Source organism: Archocentrus centrarchus, chromosome 16 (assembly GCF_007364275.1).
Source record: "Archocentrus centrarchus isolate MPI-CPG fArcCen1 chromosome 16, fArcCen1, whole genome shotgun sequence".
In the NCBI taxonomy this organism is placed as follows: Eukaryota; Metazoa; Chordata; class Actinopteri; order Cichliformes; family Cichlidae; genus Archocentrus; species Archocentrus centrarchus.
In genome coordinates this window covers 16401876-16428339 of record NC_044361.1, presented here as the reverse complement: position 1 = coordinate 16428339, position 26464 = coordinate 16401876, and the positions used below count along the sequence as shown (strand labels likewise).

Here is a 26464-nt window from a genome sequence, read left to right as displayed (position 1 = left end):
TTTCTGACCTCATACATCATGATTTTAAAGTGATTGTTTTCGATAACATTTTTAAAATAAACTAAATACTGAAACTGGTAGAGCTGCATATTTTAACAATCTGTAAAAAATTTAAAATACAAATATACATTTTGTCATTTTTAAGTTGTAGATTTTACAACAGTTTTCGAGGTTTCTTCAGTAGTTATTATGCTGGGGCAAATACTGTACAAATTTTTAAAGCATTCAATCAAAAACTGAATTTTTAATAGGGGAAATTATTTGCAGACAAACAAAATGCAGTTCGTGCCAAATGTAAAAGAACCCGCAATGACAAAAAGTGTCATAATTGGAAAGAACAAAATATTTGGTGACTAGTGCGCCCTGTTTGTATTAATGTATTTTTACTCTTTTATTTTTTTAAATTTACTTTCTTGCGCGCTGTCAAAATAAAATAACATTTAATAGGGCCAACTTCCGTTCTTTGCGGCCTGTATATGGTTAGCTTTACCGCTCTTTCGGGCTGAGGGGTGTGTTCAAAGATTTAAATCCCTCAGACATGCGTAGATGCTGATTCGTGCTGGGTGCGCCATATTGCTGGTTTACATGGGGAGTGGAGTTGCCCAAGCCGCTTGAAAAACCAAATTCCAGACATGAAGCCCTGTGAGGATAACAAGTAAATAAGCGCGGTAGGATTTAATGGTTTCCTTGATTGCAGCGTATTTCATTTGTTAAATTTCTTGCAATTTTCCCGTGAAGAGGTTCTCGTTAAACTCAGTCCAATGGATCCCAGGACCGCTTGGATCCAGACGGAGCAGAAGGTACCTGCCAATTCCCTGTGGATGCACATTTGGGGAACCCCTCAGGAATTTGGTGCAAGCTCCGGCATCGACAACCGCCTTCACCACCAACGCAACTTTGCAGTGCAAAACACAAACTCCACGGACTCGCGCGGTGAGTATTTTAGAAATGTAGCACCGCCGCCGGTGGTAGTGTTTGGGAAATTGCCGAAGCGAGACGGCGGCGGGGAAAGGGGAAGTGTCCGCAGAAAGGGCTCGTTGTCGCCGTCCTCCTCTTCGCTGGACTCGGAGGCCGAGAGCTCCTCGCCCTCTGGCTCCTGTCTGCAGCTCGACAGTCTGAGCGTCACAGAAGAGGCCAACCAGTTTTTGCACTACGGCAAGCACGAGTTGAAGGAGAACAGTCTCCGACAGCAACATCCTCTAACCCCTTTTCACACTGTCCACCAACACTGGCGCAGCATTGCAACAATCTGCCCGACCACACCCCCCCTGGGAAAAGAAATCAGCATGGGAACAAGCACCACTATCAGACACATTCATCCAGCCGCAGGAGGCACCTGAACAGGCCCAGCACTTTCCACGGTATCAACCCCCCCCTGTCTTGCGACTTCAATGGACCTTATGCAAACACTTCTACCCCGTGGATAAACGGGCGCTACAGCCAGGACATTAATGGGTAAGGAAATGTGGAGAGGGCGGTCTGGGTATTTTTCTTTTTGTTGTTTTTGTTTTTATTTTATTTTGGTCTTTTGTTTGTTTGGGGGGGGGGTAACGAAGTTATTATTATTTTTTTTTTAATCCGGATACACTACTTCACTACAAATGTGCACCTGTTTTACCTAATTTCGCCTGCCACTTGGATTCTCCATGTTTGTCGTGTTTTCAGTCTTCACGAAGAGATTGTGGACTTCTTCAACTTCATGTCACCAAGACCAGAAGAGGATGTCATGAGAAGGGCTGTTGTGAGTCGAATACAGGGAATCATCAACGATTTGTGGCCCACAGTACGGGTGAGTGTCACCAGAAGAGACCTATACCTGTGCAAACCTTTTAGAGAGACATTTATGGGTGAACAAGACTGAGGCAAATGTTAAGTTCTTGTTGCTCCTCCCTTCCTTCCAGAGTAACACTGAAAACATGAGTCAGATATATTTGCAAAACAGACCTTTGACACCCAATCTTTGTCTGGCACCCCAACCTTCAGACGCACACTAGGACAGAGGTGATATTTTAACTTTAGGCACTTGTAAGTCTAAGCGTGTACAGCAACAGCTCAAGTCAAAAGGAGTTTTTACTGCCTTGATTGTAATGAAGGACTTCTTTTTGCTCCACACTTAAAAGGAAATTGGATTTTCATAAACTCTTATTTACTGTCGGTGTATTCAAAGTGATATTTGTTTATGATTACATGTCGGCCTTTGGTTTGCGATGCTCTGCATAAATCAATGCTGTGATTTTTATATGCTCGACAGTAATTATGTTTGGAGCTTTACTGCATTTGTGTGTCTTGTTTTGTGCAGGAGGCAGTCCGTGGCTTAGTTTACACTATATGTCCAAACAGTTGGCCAGATGTAATCATTCATTCATATTGCCTGCATTCCCAAAGTAACATTACTAAATTATTTTCCATTGTATACTGCCAACAGAGTGCACTCTGTAACAAATGGCTTTTTTGGGGGGAGGTTCACATTATAAACATTTTGAACTAATCCTGGCCCACAGAAATCCCGCTGGGCCTCACTGTGAATTGGATTCTCTTTTCCTTTCTTTTCTCTGAAGATCATTTTGTGTTACTCCTTATCCATGGTGGTGATTATGTTTAATTTTTTTCAGGAAACTGGACATTTATTGAGGCAGTAGTCAAAATGCGTAATAAAACTATAAACAGACAAAATGATCTCGGCCTTGTTTCCCAATGATCAGCGGTACAGTTTGACCATAGACTGTATGTAAAGGATGGAAATGGGGAGGCACTTTATTATCATTAATTATTATTATTAATCAGTTAAAGAAAGTCAACTCTGGTAGACTTGTGGTGAAGGGGGAAATTGGCTATATAGACCAAAACTGTGAATTGTATCAGCCTGTAATCACAGGGCATTGAGAAAGATCTATGTATCCAAGCTATTACTGACATCCACCATTTTCAAACTAGCACTAAAATATTCTGTAATTTTATTTTGGTTTAAAAGTAATTGTATTATGTCATTCTAGCCAGTTTTATTTGTACAGGTCATAGTTTAGTTTACCTTTTTGAGGGTACACGATCACAGCTGGTCATTAAAGAATCTCACATTTTTTTTGCCTTGAGACACTTTTGGGGGGGTTTTTTTTGCAGTTTGCTTTGGAACATTTTCAGTTTGCGCTGTGAAGTATTGTCCAGTCATATTTGGCTGACTAAGCAGAGAGCATACCCCTGTACACTTCGCAATTCATCACAATACTTCTATCAGCGGTCAAACATTAGTGACCTGGTTCCACTGGCAGCCGTACATGCTCTTACCTCCACCATGTTTGGCAGATGTGGTATGCTTCAGTTTCTCTCCTTCATACTTTTTCTCTTCCTGTATTTCTGGTACAAGGTAATCTTGGTTTCATTTTTCCTGAACTATGCAGGCTCTTTCAGATGTTTTCTGGTGAAGTCTAATTTTGCTTTGTTGTTGTGTATCCATTGGTTTGCACCTTGTGATGCCTCCTGTGTTTCTGTTCATCAAGGTCTCTCTTGATTGATGACTTTGCTGTTTTTCTTAGCCATGGAAATAATTCTGTCATCATGCACTTCAGTTGTCTTCTATTTCAGGCCTTTGGGTGATGCTGAGCTGGTCAATACATTAATTGTCAAGAATTCACCAGATTGTTGATTTGGCCACTCCTAAACAGATAAATGTTGTCTTCCTTCACTTGATTTAAGATCTCTTTGGATGCGCATATTGAGAGTTCAAGTGATCAGCTACCAACTATAATTACAGTACTTGAAATAAACTCCAGATCCTTTTTATCTGCATAATTTGTCCCTAAATAATCAGGGAACAGGCCTCACCTGTTCATGAAACTCTTGTCCAATTACTTTTGAAACTCTTAAGTGACTTTGCATTCAGTGGTTGTAATTCCTAAACACATAAAACAATATTTTTTTCTTTGACTTAAAGCTGAAAGTTCCCACTTCAATCATCTGTCTTGATTGTTTGCTTTAAATCCACTGTGGTGGTGTACAGAGACAAAACAACAAATTGTGCGATAGGGCCATACATATTTGGACAAACTGTCACTAAACCCTTTTTAAGGGTCAGCACAAAGTCCAGGCCAAGTTAGCAAATACCACAAATGTTAACATTTGTAATGAAGCATCTTGAAACAAACCTATATAAATCTATCTTGTTCTGTGCAGGTGGAGATATTTGGCAGCTTCAGCACTGGACTTTATCTTCCAACAAGGTAACATTTGGTTTATTACCTTTTCTGTACACTCTGACCTTACACAGGCTTCTTTTAAAATGTCTGCATGTTACTTTTTAGGAAGTGGAAGCACTATTTTTGTTTGGGATATTTTTTTTTTTTTTTGGGTCAGCATTAAATTACTGCACTGCATTCAGTGTCCACTCTGCTAGAATTTCCATTGTGCTAGAAGCTTTCTGTGATGGTGTTTGTGTTTGCATTGTGTTTCTTATGGTCTTGTCATGGGAGCCGTTACAGAAATGAAGACTCTTGAGGAGGGGGGGGTGACATTTTAGCAAATGTGCAGGAGTTTAAAAAATGTTCAACAGCCTTATTTGGAAACATTGTATCGCATTAGTAAATGAAGTGATTTTTGGAGTGGGTACAAAAAGCATCTGTTCACTGCAACACTTGTTTTCATTGGATTCACATCATCCACAACAACAACATATTGTGAATTAAAACTGGTCATTAAGACTAGTAATTTTCACAATGCATTTGAACCCCACAAGATGCTTAACATTTTTGGAGATACAAACTATTTTTGTGTCTTTAGTGACATTGATCTGGTGGTGTTTGGAAAGTGGGACCATCCCCCGCTGCAAGAACTGGAGCAAGCCTTGAAAAAACACAATGTGTCCGGGTCTTATCCCATCAAACTCCTTGACAAAGCTACAGTAAGTTGGCACGAGATGCAGGCTTTTCAATTTTGGCATAGCTAAATTAAGAAGTGCTGACTGCCAGACCTACCCTTTGAACTAATTCCACGGGAATTCCTGACCTCTCCTTAGGTGCCAATCATCAAGCTTACTGACTGTGAAACACAGGTCAAAGTGGACATCAGCTTTAATGTGGAGACTGCAGTTAAAGCGGCGCAGTTCATCAAGCGCTTCCTTAAGGTAAGCCCTTAACATTGATGGGGGAGGGGTTTGTTTGTATGTGTGTGTGTGTGGGGTTTTTTTTTTTTTTTTGTTTGTTTTTTTTTTTATATTAAACTGAGTTTGTTCATTGAGGGTTTTTTTTTTTTTTTTTTTGGCCATCTCTTCTCTCTGTTGTAGAGGTACCCCGTTCTGCCACCCTTGATCTTCGTTTTGAAGCAGTTCCTGTTGCAGAGAGACCTGAATGAAGTCTTTACTGGCGGCATTAGCTCATACAGCCTAATATTAATGGTCATCAGCTTCCTGCAGGTACATGTTCATGCTCATTAGCAAAGTGATTGATTCTAAACTGGGCATTAACCACACTGTTTATCTAAAACTTTCACATTTTGCAAAATTTACCAAAAAAAAAGTTGTTAATTCAGGAATGTGGTTTTTAGAGATTTTGGAACATGTTTATTTTATATATGGATGATATATGGATGCCAAAAGGTGTCATAGAACTGATGTCTTTTAGTCCGTGTAGTGTTACAAAGCAAAGGTGATGAGTTCTTCGTGTCCTGCTAATCACAGTTACACCCTCGGATAGACCCGACCCGTAACACCATTAACCTGGGCATCCTGCTGATTGAGTTCTTCGCGCTATATGGCCGTGATTTTGACTACATGGAGACTGGCATCAGGGTGAAGGATAAAGGAGCCCTCCTGTGCAAGGAGGAAATGCTCAAAGAAATGGGGCATGGAAACAGGCCATCAATGCTCTGCATAGAAGATCCAGTCCATCCAGGTCAGACTGAATGTGGGGGGTGTAGGGGATTTAAATTGGGCATTTTTATATATATATATACAGAATTTAAACAAGATGTTACTGCAGAGGCAGAAACAGACACTTATTGGCTGCTGGAAGGGCAATCAAAGTGAAGAAAAATGGTGCAGCGCTGCAGTGTAATCACATGCAGATTCAGTAGAGAAGAGGCAAGTGATTATGCTACTTCCCAAGACATTTGATATATAGTTGCCAAAAGGTGTGATGCTCGTTCTGCTTCAGGATAGAGTAGCTGTTTTTTTTTTTTTTGTTTTTTTTTTTTTTTTTTTTTTTTTGAAGTCTGCATGGCTATGAAAATCCATGTGCCCACAACTAATCCAGTACGTGTGTTTGTGTGATCTTCACAGGCAACGATGTGGGCCGAAGTTCATACGGAGTCCTGCAAGTTAAGCAGGTGTTTGACTTTGCCTACATAGTGCTGAGCCATAGTGTGTCTCCGCTTTCGCGTGCATATCCCAACAAAGATGGTGACAGGTTAGTGTCTTTGATCCTGCTGCTTGAGGGACTCTCTTTGTCTCACAAATGCCAGATGTGTTGGAGTTTTTTTTTTTTGTTTTTTTTTTCTCTCTTCTCTTCTCTCTCCTTGGAAGCAGTATAACCTTTTTCTTATGATTTAGGGTGATTTAGCCTTTACAGTGTTTCTCTAAGTACTCATAGTTTCCTTATATTTATATTGTTACCCTCTTAAACCTTACCTCTCTATGTTGCAGTGCTTTGGGAAGAATCATCAAAGTCAGCCCAGAGATCGTAGCCTACAGGAAGTGGATAGTCGATACTTGGAAACAGAAGCAGCACTATTCCATTCTGAGACACCAGAGAACATTGTGCTCAACTTCTGGTTAGAACCTACTTTATGTAACATGGACTAGAGTTCACTAACTGATGTTACTGAAAAGTGAGAAAAATGTAATGGAAAATACCAATGCAGTGTAATATAATTTTAAACAGCAGTAATCTGTTTGGTCCTAGATGTTGAGGCTTGTGAACAGGACCTGGCCAGACTGATGCTGGTTGAGGATCAAAGAGACACATCCTCCCCCCTCAGTGCTGACTCCCCCTCGCCTTCTCCAGTCTTTCTTCACAGCCCCCATCACCGGTTATCCTCGTCATCTGCTTGCTCACTCTCTTCTTCCTCTTCTGGAAGTGACATAGTAAGGACAAATTATATTTTTTTTCAAAAAAATCAAATATGTTCAACAGTTTACATAACCGTGAAGATCATAGATGTGATGTTCCATCACAACTTCATAGTCCACATTTCTTAACTTGTATATGGCCATTTCTAGGAATCTGAGTCCCCTCAAGGCAGCAATACTGCTATCCAGTTCCATCCCCTCACCCTCCAGTCAGTGTTTCAGATGGCCGCTAACCTGAGGGTCACACATCCACCAGGCTTTATTAATGCACCACATCAGGTTGGTCTGTTTTCTTTGACTTTAATTTTTTTTTTTCCCCCAAGTAAAATGTATTTTACAAGACCCCCCCCCCCCCCCCCCCCCCCCCCCCCCCCCGCCTTTTTTTTTTTTTTTTCCTTCTAGGTCCAGATGCCGCTTCCAGAAAACGTAGCCATCCCTTCTCTTTCCGAATGCCGCTTCTACCATGAGACCTCCCCTTCCATCGGTGTTGTGCACCGTCAGTCGCCACAAGCCTCACATCTCTCCCAGCACACTAACTCTACCAGCCCTCTCCCAAGCCCCCACCACCCTCAGTTAGGAGGCCAGCAGAACCGCTCTTATGCCATGGGATCCAATTCCCACAGTTCACTTGAGCCTCCCAAATTTGGTTTCAAGCACACCCAAGGCAGTAGCCTTCAAGGCCAAAGTCAAGGTAACTTCAGTCCCCAGCGCAGGTTTGTTCCCCAAGTTCATAACACCGCATTAGGCTTCAGGAACCAGCAGCAGTACAACCGTAACACCTGTCGACGCAGAAAGAAGGATAATCTTCCTGCTCTCAACCAAATCAGATGAAACGACACAACCGCAGGATTTGACCAAACCAGTTTCTATAGGCCTCTCTACAACCATCATGTGATCATACCATGTTGTTTGTTTTTTTTTTGTTTTTTTGTTTTTTTTAATATCTTGATGTGGGAGGCTGTCAAAAATGCACTTACTTGTGCTAGTATTTCCAAGTCACCTCAAGATGTCTATGATTTCTTGCAGGAAAGCCTGAATAAGTTCTTAACTGAGCTCATTTTGTTACATCAGTCTGAAGTCAGAAGCCCTTCCACTCAGTTTGATGCACACCAGCACAATATTACGGATTCCCAGACTGGATCGTCTTAACTTCCCAGTTGGTTGAGCAGCTCATGTCAAGTATGGAGTTTCCATGCCATCTGAACATCATGTGCCATGTTACTGAACTGGTTCACTGAGCCTGGCATCTCCTGAACCTTTGACTCTTGGTGGGGCCTGTCTTGGGGCTTATTTGAGCCTCTGAATGCAACTCCCTATTAGCTGAACTCTTCAGAAAGAGCTTCTGCAGCTAGGGCTATTACTACAAATTGTACTCTGGATTGAAGCGAAGCACTACCTTTCTACCTATGCAGCTCAATGCTGACAGTGTTTTTCGTGTGACGGCACAAAAACAGACCTTGTCTCACGTGCTCAAACTGTGACGACTTGTTTGAATGTACAAAGTGTTTTATTTTAATTTTGTGGTGTGTGGACATTGTTTTTTTTTTTGTTGTTTTTTTTTAATTATTATATTAAACCCTGCTTTTTGGTCAGAGGGTTTCTTTTTCTCACTTCTCTCTTTTAGTTTTGGGGTTTTTCTTGGGGGGTGTTCTGTACTGTAAACATTGCCACCTTATTTTATGTCAATTGCATTTCTGTGCAATATTGACTGGTTTTTAATTTATTTCTCTCCTTTTTTTTTTTTTTTTCTTTTCTTTTCTTTTCCTTTTTTTTTTTTTTTTTTTTTTTTTTTTAAGGGGGTTTTCCCCCCACTGTAAGTTCTTTCATTTTTAGCCTACATTGATCTGTGCAATAGATGGATTTGAGGGCCTAGAAGGAATGTCTCTCTGTTTACAGCTTTCTAGCAGAAGGGGGAGCTAGGGTATAATGTGAGAAATGTGCCAAAAAAATCCAGTGATGCCAACACTTAATGTTTTATTTACCGTTGAATTATTACTCACTTGAAATTTTGCCAACTGTCGGTCCAAATGTTTTGCTTTTTCTTTTTTTTTTTTTTTTTTTTTTTTTTTTTTAACCACTAGTTCTTATTTTGATCATATCACTTGGTAGTTTTGAATTATTATTATTATTTTTTTTTTAAATCAGTATTTCCTCTTGGTAAGCTGTGTTGGGGGAAATGCACCTTTTTAGCTGTTATCTTGTCGTTTCAAGAATAGTTGGTGCTACTTATTACCAGCAAAGTGCTTGTTTTCTTGCCTTATATCCTTTGATTCTGTTAAAGCAACAGTATAACTGCCTTCCTAAATGACCAAATCTGCCCTATTTCCACTACATAGCCAGAGCTTTTTGTATTTGTTTGTCAGCAACAACAAAGCTGTTTGTGTTCTTGTTCTTTTTGTTTTGTTTTTTTCTTCCCATGCAGCCTGTAGGTGTAGGCTCTGAGAGCAGACTCCGATTACAGTCAGTGATTGTTAGCATGAACATTGTGTCATTGGTGTCTTTTTGTTGTTTTGTTTTTTTGATAAGGATAGTTGATTATTTGTGCAGGAGGGCCTCATATTTTCCAGCGGTTTTCCTCTGCCATCTTTAAAGTCAGTATTTCTAAGACAAGGTTTCAAAGCTATAGTTTACACAGCAACCCCACGATATGACTTGAGCTTGGGAAACCAGACTTATTGTTACACGAGTGTTGGTTGAGGCAAACGCCAAAACCACTTTGGTGAAGACTCATGTTTCAAAAGTCCAATCATTGTAACACCTCGTGTACCAAACTAATGGACACAATGTGATGCTGTCAGTATTATCCCTTTTTGTTTTCAGTGCAACTTTTTAGCAAGTTGTTTAGAGGATAATCTGTAGGTTGTTACATGAACCAAATTCCCAGCTCATTTCTGTACATTGACTGGCTGGTTATAATGTGTAAACAACTGACATACCATGTTTTTTATGCAAGTTTTCTATTTTTTTTTTTTTTTAAATAAACATTTTAAAAGTCCAGTCCAGTGTTTGCTTTTCTTGCTCAGAAGGGAAAAAAATTGTTTCTCATCCAAATAACAGCCCAGGCTTCCAGTCAGTTGCATTTCACGCACATTAGGCCCCACAGTGAGTCCTAGAATATACAGTTGTTAGAATTTCACATACTCATCATGGGTGTGAATGTAATGGTAATTTGGGCTTTTGTACAGCATACATCTTTAAACACTTTTTTTTTTTTTTTTTTTTTTAAATAAAAATTTGTGTGCACATGTTTGAATTTATTATGGATTTTTTCTAATCCACAGAGGTTCTGAAGTATACAGTCAGGCTCAACTATATACATACTTTCACTTAAATTTTTTAAAAATAGTGCTGAAGGTTCTGCAACGTCTTGACAAGATCTGTTGTTGTTCGTGATCGTGACTGCCTACAACTGGTAGTTTCTTTGCCTGGATAAAATTAACTGCACTGGCCTGACCAATATCACAGAACTCAGTGAATATCCAAGAAGAGATTTACACAAGCTGGAAAAATCTCTTGCAGCCATTTCTAAACAACTGCAGATTCCATGATCATTTCAAGCAACTGAACATAATTACAAGTTATTTGGATGCGTCACCCTTTTGCCAAGGTCTGGAAGATGGCCTCAACTGTCACCCTCAGATCAGAGGAAATGGGTTGTTCTTGAACATCCTAACCAAAGAACCCCCAAGGCTCAAGTCTGCCATGAACTAGAAACTGCTGGAATACCAGCGTCACATTAACATGGATTATGAGGGTGACCAAGAAAGAAGCCTCTGCTCCAAAATCACCACCTTCAAGCACCACTGAAATTTGCAGCTGCCCACATGGACAAGCTAAATGTCCTCTGCAGAAAATTATGGTCGGATGAGACAAAGATTGAGTTATTTGGCCATAATGACAAGAGGTATGTTTGGAGAAGGTGAGTCTTTCAAATTTAAGAACACTGTACCAGCTGTCAAGCCTGTTGGTGGTAGCGTCATGCTCTGGGGCTGTTTTGCTGCAAGTGGTACTGGTACACAAAGTGGATGGAATAATGAAGAAAAAGGTCTATCTCCATTTTTTTTTCTAACTTTAATTCAAATCAACAACTAGACAACTGAAATTTGGACACAATTGGATGCTCCAACAGGACAGTGATCCTAAACACACATTGTAATTTTGAGCCTCTGTGGTTTAGAGAAAATCCAAGATAAATGTAAACTTCTGCACTCAACTCATTTTGTTTGTTTGTTTAAGCCATTACAGATGTATGCTGTGTAGTCATGAGGGTATGTAAACTTCTGACCACAAATGTAACATTGCCAGAGGACCTTGTGGTACTTTCAATTTAAAATCAATAAAAAAGTAGGGAGCATCCGTCACTGTTAATATATTGTAATCCTATATAGTCTCTGATGGGGGCACTGCTGGATCATTTGCTTGGTGTAGCTGCTTGAGAGCCATTAGCTTTCAGATTGTCATCAGGGAAAAAGAAAGAGCTTAAATGAAGTGGCTCCTCTAAAGGTTTAATCACTGGAGGGTTAGTGGCTGAAACTGTCATTTTATTTCAATTAAAACAGTGGGAAAGGGGCATCCTCATTGCCCCCTTTTACTCTGTCTTCATTCAAAATAGCTGACTAAGGTACTAGGAAATTAGACCCTAAATTCACTGCTTTATTGGAATGATTATTTTGGCACAGCTATAGTTCATAATATTGTTAAAAGTTGGCTCTTTGTTCCTGATGGATCTATTAACTAGATTAGATCATGAGGCTCATGGGGTCTTGTCTACGCACTGATGAGAAATTCAGTTGCCTTTGCAGACAGCAGTTGTTTACACAGTTAGAGCTGCTGCATGGTTTGTGTGTCTAAATGCATGTCCACCTCAAATGTAAGAGTCCTTAGTGGAACCGGAAGGAGCCTCCAGTGAGAATACACCTGCTGAGATCTGCATGTAGTAAAGAGGACACTTGTCTTTATATAATCCTCACAAAGAGTGCATGGCTTTCTCTAAATAGGAACAAAATAGCTTCTCTGCTTTCTCTTTAGAGGGAGCAAACACAAGCCTTTTGTGACTTTTTAACATACAAATTAGTACAATATCAATGCGTGTGAACCAATCAAACTGAAATGACCAAAGAAGGTTCTTTAATAGATCTTCCTTTCAGATCCCACTGGGATTAAATATACCTTATATAGGCTGTCTGAACAAAACACAATGAATGTAGTTCAAAATTGGGCAATGGATGGCAAATATGGATGAGTTCAAGCCAAGTCTAATGTAGTCTTTTTCTAGACAAAGTCTCTCTGTATGTCAAATGGACATGTCATTACTTTGAGATAGATAGATAGATAGATAGATAGATAGATAGATAGATAGATAGATAGATAGATAGATAGATAGATAGATAGATAGATAGATAGATAGATAGATAGATAGATAGATAGATAGATAGATAGATAGATAGATAGATAGATAGATATGACCAGATTTAGAAAAAAAGTGTTTAAAGTGACACTAACAGGCTTTTTTTTTCTGTTTTTCTGCCGATTATTCTTCCTTTGTGTCGTTCTGAAATACAGCGAGAATGTGATCAAAGGCTTTGCCTTAACTACTGACAGGTTCTTTCTGTCATGCTTTCAAGATGTATGGAAGAGATTTTTCTACCATTATGCTATTTACAGCATGAAGCCACATACACACGGATGATGAGGGCACAAAGTGTACAAAACGGAGAAGATAATAACAGTAATGGTGTTGTTTCAGTGGAATGGAAAGTCAAGAAATAGGGGAAAAAAATGTCATCCAAGCTATGTGACTCTAGTCTCATGGACTTTTTACTTTTCATCACCGATGTACCTCTAAGTGAAAGATGATGATGTCTATCTAAAGTTATGTACTACTGTAAAATCATAAATGCACTGACATCTGTCACCCTTCCTCTCAGAGGAAAAACCCTTTGAACATAGTGGTCTTCACATCCCTCTATTTTGCACAATATTTTGCAAAAAAAATACACACACACACACACACACGCACACACACACACACAGAGTCTTAAACTGTCTCTGTTTTATAAGTGTAGACATCAGAGTTGAATCTCAAGCCCCTGGACATGCCAGTGACAGCTAAGACCAAGAACACAGATCGAGTTGTCAAGGTATAGCTATTAAAATGTGTCTAAACTCAGATCCCATTAATTGTGGCCTATGTACACCCACTGTGTTCATTCATTTTCATTTACATAGCACCTGTTAAATAGCTTATATCCCTTGTTTGTTTCTAAAGTCAAAGTACAACACTCTTAGCTAGCAACCATAGCCTCTTGGCCCAGATATTTCCACTTACCTTGATTTCATGCTCATTCACAGTTCAGTCCAGTGTGCTCACTTGAGATATCTTTTCTTCTCTGGCTCAAAGAGGCCTGATGGATTCTGTATTCTGCCTGATAAAATGGCTCCATTCAGCCTCTCTCTAGTCTAAAGATCACTAATGACCCATACACACCAGTATTCATTTGCTTCCCACAAAACCTTTTTTTCTGTGAATAATGGAGCCTTTTATTTTTGTAGCTTTAAGAAACATATTTCGCCTCTAAAGACCCTGATAGCAGAATGGGACAGATCCTAGTTACATCTATATCTTCCAGATCATTAGTTCCATTTTTGGAGATTTCTTTTATATTCTATAGCCTGTTGTCCACAACTGTTGCATAACACCACTAAGGTACAACCATCTCATCAACCAGAACAGTTGCTGATGGATGTTGTCAGAAATTTTCTAGAGGTGCAGTAACACAAAAGGGTTAATTTATCTAAATCAAACTATACATTTAGTTAGATATCATTTGCTTGACATAGAACAAGAAAAGCATCTCTGGTTACTCACCCAGACTTTCAATAATAAAAGACTAACAAACTTAGTATTATGCAAAGTAAATTTGTTGCAGATCAAAAAAAAAAATTGCAAGTACTTAATGTGATAAATGCTCTACAAGCTTCTTCAGTTAGTTGCTTACTTTGCCTGTTTGTTGCTTGTTTTTGGCAAGGTTTCCACAGTGAGTTTCTCAGAGTTCAGGGGAGCTGTGAGACTGAATCAAAACTGTAAGACTGAAACAATGAGCTGAATGCCATTATAATCTTCAATAGAGCCGATGGCTACTGCAGAATATAAAGTTGCTGTCAATTTATCATTTCAAGCTCTTCCACATTATCATGCCAGTTCCATCTGTTGTTTATGTTAAAAGTCTGACTAATCCAAATTGCTTTGTGTGTAGATTATGAGTAGCAAATAGCAAATAATAAACCAAATTACCATGAATAACAGGCATAAAACAAGATCTACAAATCATGAAAAAATATTTGAAGTTTCTGATTTCTGCACTTTTGTACAGCTTCAGAAGTCTAGTTTGTTCTTGCTGCAGTTGATGTTTTTACTGCAGAGAACATGCAGGTATGAGTATGTAATAATTGTGAGCGGCGGGCAAAGCATTTCAGTGTCACACAAACAAACAAAAAACAGCTCCTTGTGCCTGACAAAACTGCAGGGGGGGGGCTGTTTGTATGAATAAACTTTTAAAGGTATTGATTTTTTTTTTTCCCCACTCACAAAAATGTATTTTATCCAAGTGGGGATTCTTTGAACATTGACACTAAAAATAAACTTAGAGTGGCAAGTGCATGTTTCTAAGACTAAAGAAGTGTATTATGTTTGTATTCAGCGTCCTCAGTTTTGAGGCTGTATTTATACAGCAAAACACATTTGCAAACCTGGTGCCTTCCATCACTTCATCTTTTCTCTGTAGCTTGCACCCTGCTAAAGAGTTATTTAGATGACTCAGCCTATTACTGCATACTGCATGTATCTCTTCAAATGTTGATAGCTAGCTTGCTGATTTGGGTTTATGCGACACTAAGAACGCAGAATGCAGTATGGCCCCATTTAAGCTCTGTGTTGTTATTGTTGCTGTCATGCATATGAGCTCAAACAGAGAAAAGAAAAATAGAAAATTACTTTTATGCATCTTCAGTTCCTTTATTTACTAATGTTCTCTCAGGATATATGAAAACATGAAAGAAAAGAGATTGGTTCCACTTATTGCATTAAGCTACTGGAGGCATAATTTTACAAAGCTTACATCTTGTCCTGATACTGTAGATTGTTGAATGCTGTGTATGCACTTATAAAATTTTAAGGGATCAACATATCATCCTGTCAGTGTTGTGGCCACTAATTATAGTTTCTGCCACACAAGAAAGGTCTGAAAAGGGGACAAGAGTAATCTTTGAATCAGTGTCTACCAGGATAGACTAGGGTAGAACAGAGTAACTAATCAGCCTCTGGAAAGACAGCACACTGTTTGTCACTGTGTGACATTGCCAAATAAAGTAAAACAAGCTTGATTATCAATAAATCTGTATAAAAACACATTTATCATGCATGTTGCAATGAGCATTTGGCTGAAAACTGCAGTTGTGTGCACCAATATTCAGCTATAGTCTGTCTATTAAAGTAGCCTCCACAATGTCACCGATTAGTTTGTGGACTCTGTACTTTGCAGCCACTACATTAGCATTTTGCTTCCATCATGGTCGACTTTTTATTAAAAATGAACACAACCACTGATGTCACTCGCTGGTTAGTGGACTCTAAACTTGGAATCTTTGTTGTCTTTGTATATCTCTGTTAATTAGAGCGAAATAAAAGGCTAATAAACACTAGAATTTCACTCAGGAAAACTAGAGTACAAACTTCTTGGATGGGCTGTACCACACAGCAGTCCTTATTATTTTTAATCCCATTAAAAATGTCCAAAAAGGTTTCAGCACCACAAACTGTCAAGAAATACCAGTTCAGTGACTAGAATTAGCGGAGGAAGCCTAGCAGCCTGCAGTCAAAGCAGCCAGACTCCTAAATTTAAACTTCTACAGCATCAAAATTGATGAGTGTTTTTAAAAGTACTCTGGGTCTTGTTCTGATATATGCCATGGAAACTGAAGACCTAACAGTATTCCCTGAAAATCCTCTCCTATCTGATCGCTTCTTAATAACATTTAGATTACACATTCAATACTTTTCACTGTGTTTATATGCATTTAACCTCTGGCTCTCTTCCACAGCATGTCTTTTGTCCTGTCTCTCTCCCGTCACCCCCAACTGGTTGTGGCAGATGACTGCCCCTCCCTGAGCCTGGGTCTCCTGGAGGTTTCTTCCTGTTAAAAGGTAGTTTTTCTTTCCCACTGTCACCACGTGCTTGTTCATAGGGGGTCGTTTTGGCTGTGGGGTTTTCTCTGTAATTATTGTATGGTTTTTAGTTTACAATATGAAGCGCCTTGAGACAACTGTTTGTTGTGATTTGGCAATATATAAATACAATTGAACTGAATAGAACAGAATAGAACTGATCTGAATTGAATTGAACCGAAATAAATAAAATAAAATAAAAATTACCCTGCACAGTCTTTATGAAGGGAAAAAATTATCATAAAGATTAAAACTGTTTTTGTACCAGGGTGTAATTATTTTATTTTATGGCTAAAGATGTGAATTTTAACATGGGAGCCTCTGGGAATGACATGTTTTAGAGCCTGCCTCAAGTGGCCATTAGAGTTACTGCAGTTTTTGGCACTCACTTCTTGGTTTAATTTTTCATCCCTGAAGGCTGCCAATTTAGCAGCAATATAAACCACATAAAAAAGTAAAATAGACATGCTTTCACAGGTGCAATGCCTGAATAAAATAACAGGGTGTTCTCTGGAACATCATTTCCACTTAAATAAAGGTTTGCTATGTTTTGGCTAGATGTAATCCTTGAAATCCTTGATAGGCCAGTTGTGCTGCCCTTCTGGCCTGTGGAATGCACTATGAGGCAGGCAGCCTTAAATATCCCACTGTGGATTACATGAATAGAAGATACTCAGATGTTCCTATTCCTGTATTTTTTAGATGTCATTCTAAAGAAAAATACAGTTTCAGAGGTTTCCATTTTTATCTATTTTATGTGTAAAATATCAAACCTTTTATGTAGCCATTTACACAGAGGAGTGAAAAAGATATTTGCAGAAAATATACTAACCTCCACACGTACTGCACATACTGTTTCCATATACATTTCTGCTCTTTCACTCCAATTTCAGTCCAAATGTCTCATCAGAAGTGCTTGAATAGAGTCAAAACCATAAACAACTCATTAATCAGCCCTGTTTTGTATCTTTGTTACATTTAAATATATAATATCTGTGTGTGTGTGTGTGTGTGTGTGTGTGTGTGTGTGTGTGTGTGTGTGTGTGTGCTGAAGAGCATTTTTGTTATAGAATAAAATGCACTGCATTTTAAAAAATGAAAAAAGATTACACAAGGCAGAACTGAGGAAAAACAGATCCCACAATCACTAAAATCTCTCTATAGTTGCCCAGCAAGTTCAGGGATGCACAAACCCACAAAACAGCACACATTTTCTTTTTCTTCTTTTTTTTTTATTTGGCAGACATGTATTGGAGGGCATCTGTCAAGAGACAGCTTACACCGACAACAAATGGCAGACAATCTGTTCTTGAGTAAATTGCAAGCAGTTTTTACAGTAACAAGCTTTAACTGTTGCTCTGGAACAGACTGCCAGTGATCCTCCCCTTGTTCGTGTCCACTTGTAGACACAGAAATCCAAGAGGTTCGTCTCAGTTAGCAGTCTCAGCATTTTAGATCGAAAATTAAAACTGTGAAGGGAATTAAATATTGATTTCGTTGGCAAGAGACAACTAGGCATCATCCATTAATGTATACCTGCAGAGAGTTTTCCACTTTGCATTTCCATGAGTTTAATTGTGCCCCTTTGCAACTGTTTTAGGTTCAGTCTGCAGCTTTGACACAAAAACGTTTGTGGCTACCTCATAAACATAACAGTTTTTGATAATATTATAATGCAATACAGTAAACGGCCTAAACAATCTTGCAGACCTACAGTGCACAAGAGTTCATAACAGCAGATATGCTAATTATGTAAATAGTAGATGAAGGTCTATCGCATTTAGCTCTGACCTAATCAAAATACATGCTCTTGGATGAGGTAAAAGGCAGAGATAAAGTAATGAGACATAATGTGAACTATAAGCAGGTCTGAGACAATATTTCAGTTTCACAGCTGGGTTGAAAATAACCTGCAGTATTGGGATACTGGTGGAGTGACAGGCAAATTGCCTGTTGGATGATGAAATTTTTCCTGGCACAGATCCAGGTCATCCTCAAGTGTCACTGGAAAATAGTTTTTATGACAGCAGTTAACGTCCCTTAATTGCTTAATTTTCATCCCCGCCCAGCTCACTACAAGGAAATAGATTAAAAGATAATATAAAATATGGAAAGGCTCATCAAAATTCTGACTGTTAGTGATAAGAGCGCGCAGCTTTTAATGTCTGGAGGTCTGGGTATGACATGCAGTGTAACTGCAAAATTATGTATACTTCAAGTTACTTATAATAAGGCTTAAAATGAATTATAGACACAGAATAATGAATGTGTTGTACTGCTGCTATCTTACCTAATGACTTATTATGGAGACAATTATATTTAGTATTCTGCTTTTGGCTTTCTGGATGCCTACATTAAAAAACGCATGCTCCAAAGGACATGTGTCAATACAATACATTCATGTATATGAAAGTAAGTGATTACGTGTTGAGCTTAGCAGAAGAGGTAGGGTTATTGTTCTTACGCTCTGCAGTTGTACTCTTCAATATGTATCTGTCCTCCAAGTTTGAAGTTAATATGTTGCACGGTTACTGAGATACTGAAAGCGTGTTGGACAGACTGATGACGGAAAAGTGATCCCTGTGTGTCTCCAGGGAGACACAAAAGCAGGTACAGTTGAGCAAATGAAGAACAGATGAAAACAAGTCGCGAAGAAGGAAGATTAATTGGTTAGATTAATGAAAAGTCATGATCTGACTTAAACCACTGTACCTCAATTCCTGTTTAAAGCAGTCACAAGGGCTGAAGTCCTTTTCTGAACTCTGCCTCACATCTCAGCCTGGCTGCCATGTGTCTCACCAGAACGTAAGCAGCTGTGCCTGATGACAAGGCTTTAATTACAGGCCTTGTTCATTAACACATCCTGTGTTGCATTATTTTGGGATATGTCAAATGATGTGCATGCGCTAATTTTCTGTAACACTCTTCTTCTTGATCCAGGTGGCATTTAGCAGGTAAGCTGTATAAGTCAGTTGATTAAAATCTAATTTTGGTTGTTCTTAATACGTCGATTTTATTAAGTTTTTCTGAAAGGCACTTCCACCTGTCTGGTCAAAATCCTTTAATATATAAATAAAGAGAAAATAACAATCCATTCTAATTCATAACCATGTTGCTAACTGTTGATTTCCCAAACCCACACCGTACTGTTTATTTATAGACTTCAAGCTTGTATTAGCTACAACCTCCCCAGCATTTTTACATCACCGAGTTTTAACAGTGTTGTTTTACAATGCTGCCTGTGCATGCGTTTATGCTCAGCACCATGGGAGCCCCAGCATCCTGCTGCTCAGCATCATAGTCCCGGTACTTGCCTCACTAATAATTTGTCCTCTAGAATCTACTGGATGCTTCAAAACACAGTTAAAACGAGCTTCAGAAGAGCAAATCTTTAATTCAAATATAATCCGATCACATCATAATCAATTTCATTTTAGCTTTATGCGCTTAATTATTTGATGGCTCATAAGGTGTCCTTGGGTACTGTGAAATAATAAAAACAACCTATTAAATTTATCATAAAGGTTGAAATCCTATTTTGATTGCAAGTCTTGCCCCTGAATGAACAGTCATTCAAGAATACAGTTTGTGCTCAGTTCTAAAAAAAAAAAAAAAAGCTAGAAATTCAATATATTGCAGCATAGCTCATCTCTGCCATGGTCTAATACCTGGGCTGAACATCACAAAGAAGAAGACAAAAAGGAGTTTGTCTGAGCAGTGTCCTCCTACAGAAGGCTGATAAGAATGAAGGCTTGCACAAAGGCATGTGAGGGCCATACAACTAAACTGAGCTGCACTGGCACATTAATTTATTAGCACTCAAGTTTATTTTCAGCACAGAGGACACCAGGACAACAGTGCTCAGATGCCCTGTTGTTGAATGTGGTTTGTACACCATTTTGGACGTTATCCCCTGATATGTTTTCCTGATGTAAAAATGACGTGAATAAGCATCTTACAGACTCTTGGATTGGTGATAATTCTCTGCTGCAAAACTCTCTGATTCCTGGCCGTTGGTTGGCAAATATAAAAAATTTGCTGCTGGGACATTTGTCTCAAACTGTGGGGCGCAGGGTCACGACAGGTGAAGTGCAAATGACCTGGGAGAAAACTAATGCGGAACAAATATAGAACATTGGATTAATTCTATCAGCGGAACAAGGAAATGACACTAGCATACGTTAGCAGGTAGCGACTAGCGAAATTCTCCAGCTTTTTTTGTGTACATAGAGATGTCGACCCCCAGACCTCGCTTTGTGTTGGGCATGAAAAGGTTTCATCCGGTGAAGTGGGGCATGATGGAAAAAGTTTGAGAACCACTGATATAGCACTTAAAAAAAAAAAAGTGTTCTGAGCTAATGGCCGGAAAACAGATGTCTGAAAACAGCTGTGTTGTACCGGTCTACTTTTCTTTTCATCATGTTATGTTATTTGGTACAATACAGCAACACTCTGGGAAATGTAAGAATTATGAATACATTTTAGCAGCAGGCAATTTTTTTGTTTGAGAGAGTCTGAGACTTGTTTATTAAGATTTAAAGTTGATCCAATCAGTGTATTTATATTTAAAATGGATCGAATGACAGTTAAATGTCAGAGGTCAACTAGTTAGAAGCTCCCAGAGAAGTTCTTCCTAGTGTTATAGACTACCTTACTACCTTGGTGTTTCCAGCCACAAGCCTCCTGCTTTTAGTAACACCACCTTGACAGTTCTGCTGTGTGCTATCCACCCAGATTTTATGGAAATCTGGAGTGAACATGAGAGTAATATTTACCAGAAAAGCATTCTCTTAAATTAATTCTAATGTTGTTCCACATCTACTGGCTGTGTTAATGGTAAACTGTGTTATGAGCTTTCAGTACTGGTAAAAGTTGCCTTTATAGCAAGCCGCACCCACCTCCCTCCCTTCCCCTAAGGAGAAGACAAATCCATCAATCAGCGCAGGTTACAGAAACAAACTATACTGAAGATACTGAAAAATGCAGACATGAAGCACACATTAACATGCCATTAATTTTGAAAATTTCAAAGTAGGCCTTCTAAGTGATACTGAAGCCATTATTATAGTGCTTTGACATTTTGTTCAACCTTTAATGTGGAAAATATTACTAATGGAAGGCCTTTTATCCACTTTAATGGTTTTGATGTTGATGCTAATTTTCAATTCAAATATAGTTATGATGTAACTCAGTGAAGATGCATTGGATGTGGCCTCAGAATGGCCACATGCAACGTATAACTGAGGATCATAAAAAAATAAATAAAGGATAGAACATGAGCTGTAATTTTTTCTTAAAATGGCTAATCTTGCTATACAAAATTTAGACCCTGACCTTTCACAGTTGGGGTCTAAATTACACTGAATGGTGCAACTAATGGACAAATATGTAACTGAACAGCAAATATTTGTACAGCCTAGTTGTCCTCTGTAGTCTCCTGTCTGTAAGCTACAACTCTACATGGTGTCTCCAGTCTATGAGCATCTGAATTGATATGAAAAATCTACTCTTCAAGCAATTTGGGGGAGTTGATGGGTAGTGTTCCCATTTAAGACTTTTACAACAAATTAGAAATTAATAAAGACAAGAAGAATAACAAAACTGAGAATCAGTGAACGAAAGAAAAATAATTTAACAGTAGAGAATTTAGGATGAGAGGGAATTATTAGAGCACTTTGTGATGCAAAGAAAAGTCTCATAATCACAGTCTAACTGTTCTCACTCTCTCAAGGGACAAATATATGTACTCTGGTCGTTACGTCACCCTCTTCCCATTTCAGTGTGAAAGTGACAATGACTTATTTCCTCACACATTTTCTTTATATTTCACACATCTACATTTATTTTTTAAACCATATTCATTAACATTTCATCATTTTGCGATTAATGCCAAGGTTAAACTCACCAAAGGGTAGGGCAATCAGAATTCTCCTGGAACTCAGCGGGAGGAAAATAGAGCTGCTGATTAGTTGTTAAGGGTAAAGTGGAGAGTAGAAAATGGATTAGGGTGCAGTGAGAATATGTCACACTTCACGAAGTGTGAATGAAGGATGTTTTCCCCATCTGAGGCTCTGGAGAAACTGTGAATAACTGAAGACACTTTAAAAAAAGAAGCAGTGCAAAACAATATGACAGCAGAGAAAAAAAAAATCTTCCCCTCAAGGGACTTTTTATTGATTTGTTCCCCCTTTTGTTCTGAATTTAAATACCTTGGGTATATTTTTTTTCATACAGTAAATATTATATAAGCCAAAAGCCTTTAGATACTTTTGGAAAGCCAGTAAGTAAGCTTCCAGGTATGTGCTCCCTCAAAGGGAGCTTGGTTTGGATTAAGGATATAGTTAAAGGTTAAGATCAGACGTGATGTAATTGTAACGGTGATGGTCCCAGTTTTGTGGAATGCATTACATCAAATTTTAAAAATCTCACAGTTCAAACGTATATGGTCAATACAACAGACTTAGTCCTGCATATACTGTATGAATGCATATGTGCTAGTGCAAGTTTACATACATCCTGTGATACATTAGAATGAGTCATTCAGTGAAATCTGAGTACCTGAATTCAAAACATCTATGGTGCTTTTAGGCAATTAATTATGCATCAGAGATAATGATACAATCAGCACTCAGGTTACCCAGAGATTATGAAGGTTAAAGTTGCTGTGAAGTTCTCAGTTAGACACACTGATGGGTTAAGTGGCAAATTTCTTTGCACAAATAACAAAGGGTTACAATTAAATACTCTAGTGTCTTAAAATATCCAGGTCTTCTTCAAGATCTAGGTTAAGTCAAATGGGAAGTGAAGACAGCCAGAGAAAAGAGACAGTGTACATTTTATTGGATTTATGCTTGTATATCATGTGCATAGAACAGCTATTATAATGTGTTGCTTATGGACCAACAAAATCACATCTATAAAAGACTGCTTGTCCAATAGGACATCCCCCTAAAACATTAGTGTTGTAGGCTATAGTAAGCCCAATTTTCTCACTATGGTTTTACTACCAGTACAGCCAGCTATTCCCTGAGATGGTATGATGTAACATGCAATGTTTAAAAGATAGCACTGGCCCCCCGTGTCAGATAAAGAAGATATCTTGGATCCCCTATAATGTTTTACCATGGATACCCCACCCCCCCACCCCACGCAAGAAAAAAATACTTTCTGTGTAAGTTGATCTAATTGTAAAATTCAGACTTACTTCCTTTTTGTCTGCCCTAGTTGTAAAAAAAGATAAATTTGCTAGATCCATTTTAAATGAGCTTTGGCACAAAGAAGACGGTGGAATTTCGGGATCAGGTTTACATATGGCTTCTTCTTTACATCATAAAACTTTAATCCGCATTATATGAAAACAGCAAATTGTATTCCCAGACAGTGATTTCTGAAAGTGGGCCTGAGCCCATGCAATGACTTCCATGATAAAAATCATGCCTGCTATTAATGCAGTGCATTGATTTTCACCACTGTCCCTTGCACATAGAGATTTCTACAGATTCTTCAAAGTGATATTGAAGGTTTTTGAATTTTTACTTTGAGGAACATTATTCTGAAATTGTTTCACAATTTCTAGATGCATACATTTAATACGTTTTTTTCTATCTTCTGCTGGGATTAAAATATGGGTTTATGGGACTTGCCAATCTTTGCATTCTGGTTTTATTTACATTTTACACAGTGTCCCAACTTTTATGGAATTGGGGTTGTAAAACATCCAGATTAATGTGTTTTGGTCAAATGTACTTTTCATTTTCCTACTTAGGCTGTCATTGTCATCTACAGCACATGGCCGTATCAAACCGTATTAATGTTACAGAGAGAAGATGAGTGGAAGAAGAGACGGGATGTAAGATGGTAGCAGAAAGTAGGTCAAGATGGAATGAGCTCACCAATTGGAGGCATGACGTGGGGAAGAGGGAAGAAAGGGAAAATAAAAGGGATGTGAAAAGGGAACTTGAAATGTGAAAGGATAGGAAAATATTGGACGAAGTAAAGGAACAGAAGTTGAGGCTAACGGATTGGATGAAGATTTTGTAGGCCTGAAAAAAGAATCGAAATATGAATTTGAAGGAGAGAATGAGGATTTCTCTGGGACAGGATGAGAAGTGGGAGATCGAAGAAGGGATTGTAATGCAGGAGCAGAGGCAGGATACTCGTAGGAAATGAGCTGGGAAGAATCTGAGTAAGAAATAAGAGGTGAATGCAGAGATGAAAGCTAAGAGAAAATAGGGGAATGAAATGGTGCTATGATGAGCAGGTACTGATGAAGGTAAGCGAAAAGAATGATTCAGGGGGAAAAAAGCAGGGCGACTGCAGTCCAGGACTAATTGAAGTCAGGAGACTGAACTCCAGATTATATATAATTATTATAGGAGGTTCCAGGGTCGTGTAATGTGTCTACTATTTCCTGCATTCCTCCTTTTAGTGTATTTAGTCTTGTTCTCTGTCCTAAATTGCTTTAGAGTTTAAAACCTCCCTGTTTCTTGCTCATGTGTCGAGTTCCTTGTATTAAGTTCATTTGTGTGTCTCTTTCCCTGTTATTTTAAGAGGGGTGTTCTTAGTGCTTTGCTTTTAGTTTTGCTTCCTGTGTTTCATCTGCTGTGATTAAGTTCACCTGTGTCCCATTCTCCCAAGCTGTCTCCACTTCCCCTAATCACCCTCCCGTGTATAATCCCAGCCTCCCTTTGTCCTTTGTCAGTGTCGGCCTGTGTTCCTGCTCATGGTTCAGTTTATGGTCATCTTCCTAGTGTTCCCTAGCTCCAGTATCTCCCAGACACAGTGTTTTTCCTAGCTTTAGGTTTCAGTTCCCTCTAATATTTTTTTGTTGCACATTCTGTGTACTCCTGCCATCAGTCCTCAACAAAAGGCTCACCTTTATTTCACCGCAGTCTTCCTCTGTGTGTCTGTGTTTGGTCCTCATCTCCACAACACACCATTCACGACAGTCTCAGCTTCATTTCGAAGGAATCAGTATCATGTTTTCCCATCTGCACATTATCACTAGATTAGCTTAATTGGTCACAGTACACTCTATCCTGATAACCATATTAGACTAAATTATTTATAAGTAACCAGGAAAAAAAGGTTTTATTTGCAGCATATTAAATCATTTTCATAACTTATTTATTGTACTAAATGATTGCTGGAGCTGACCACCGTGCACCACCAGCTGATGTCCAGACATGGAACTACAGTACAAGAGCTATTCAGGAACAACTGTAACATCTACATATCCTGACCAATAACTGGACAATTCCCTTTGGGATGTAATTATTCTGTATTGATGACAAAAGAGGTCTTACATCTAGCTTGATCTGCTATAGCTGGTGCTGCTGGCAGACACTGGGGGCCTCAAAGCTGTCCCTGAATGTGTCACCAACCTGATACTGAGGTTCAGCTATTTTATCAGTGTGGCCCAAGAAAGCAAATTTTTAAATGACCAATATCCACTTCACTTCACAAGCAGTTTACATATAATTCTTTTGTAATAATAATTTGTTTTAGGAATCCAAAACCTTAATCAACACCACATCATTTTCTTCTCCAGGAACAAATGTCTTCATTATTTTCTGTATTGCAGTAGAAAAATGTGACATGCTAAAGCCTTCAACTGCACATAAGGCATCTTTGCAGTCTTAATATTCACAATTGTACTTTTTCTGCCGCAGTAGTTTTGCCATGAAAACTCAACTCACAAATGAGGTTGATCAGGTTTTAGGGGATTAAAGGAACCTGTCACGATGTATTCATCTTTAAAATGGCTGCGGTTTGGCCAGCACCATTTTTTGGCTGCCCCCTGTGTGTGTGTGTGTGTGTGTGTGTGTGTGTGTGTGTGTGTGTGTGTGTGTGTGTGTGTGTGTGTGTGTGTGTGTGTGTGTGTACATGTGCATCATCGCAGGAGTATGCACGCAGTATTTGAGTTTTCAATTTTTGTGTTTCCTGGGCTGTCTGTTCTCACAAGCACAACTAAACTAAATGAAGACTCATCACATTTATTTAATAAGCTCATAATCATGTGTTCTAGTGTGTACTGATAATTTTAATTTGGACATTTTTGTTTTAGCTAAGTATCCCTTTCTGGTTTGTAATTTTAGTCATCTGCAGCTGGTAAAAATTTCAAATATTCATGCTTTGATGAATCTGGCATTTAGGCAAATTGTTGTCCACCTGTGTATTAAGCAGGA

At 38.7% G+C, this 26464-nt stretch overlaps 1 pseudogene; it reads left to right on the top strand.

The window, feature by feature from the left end:
* The first annotated feature begins 761 nt into the window (after window positions 1-761).
* LOC115794758 (terminal nucleotidyltransferase 4A-like) lies at window positions 762-7931 on the top strand (annotated as a pseudogene).
* Window positions 7932-26464: the final 18533 nt, after the last annotated feature.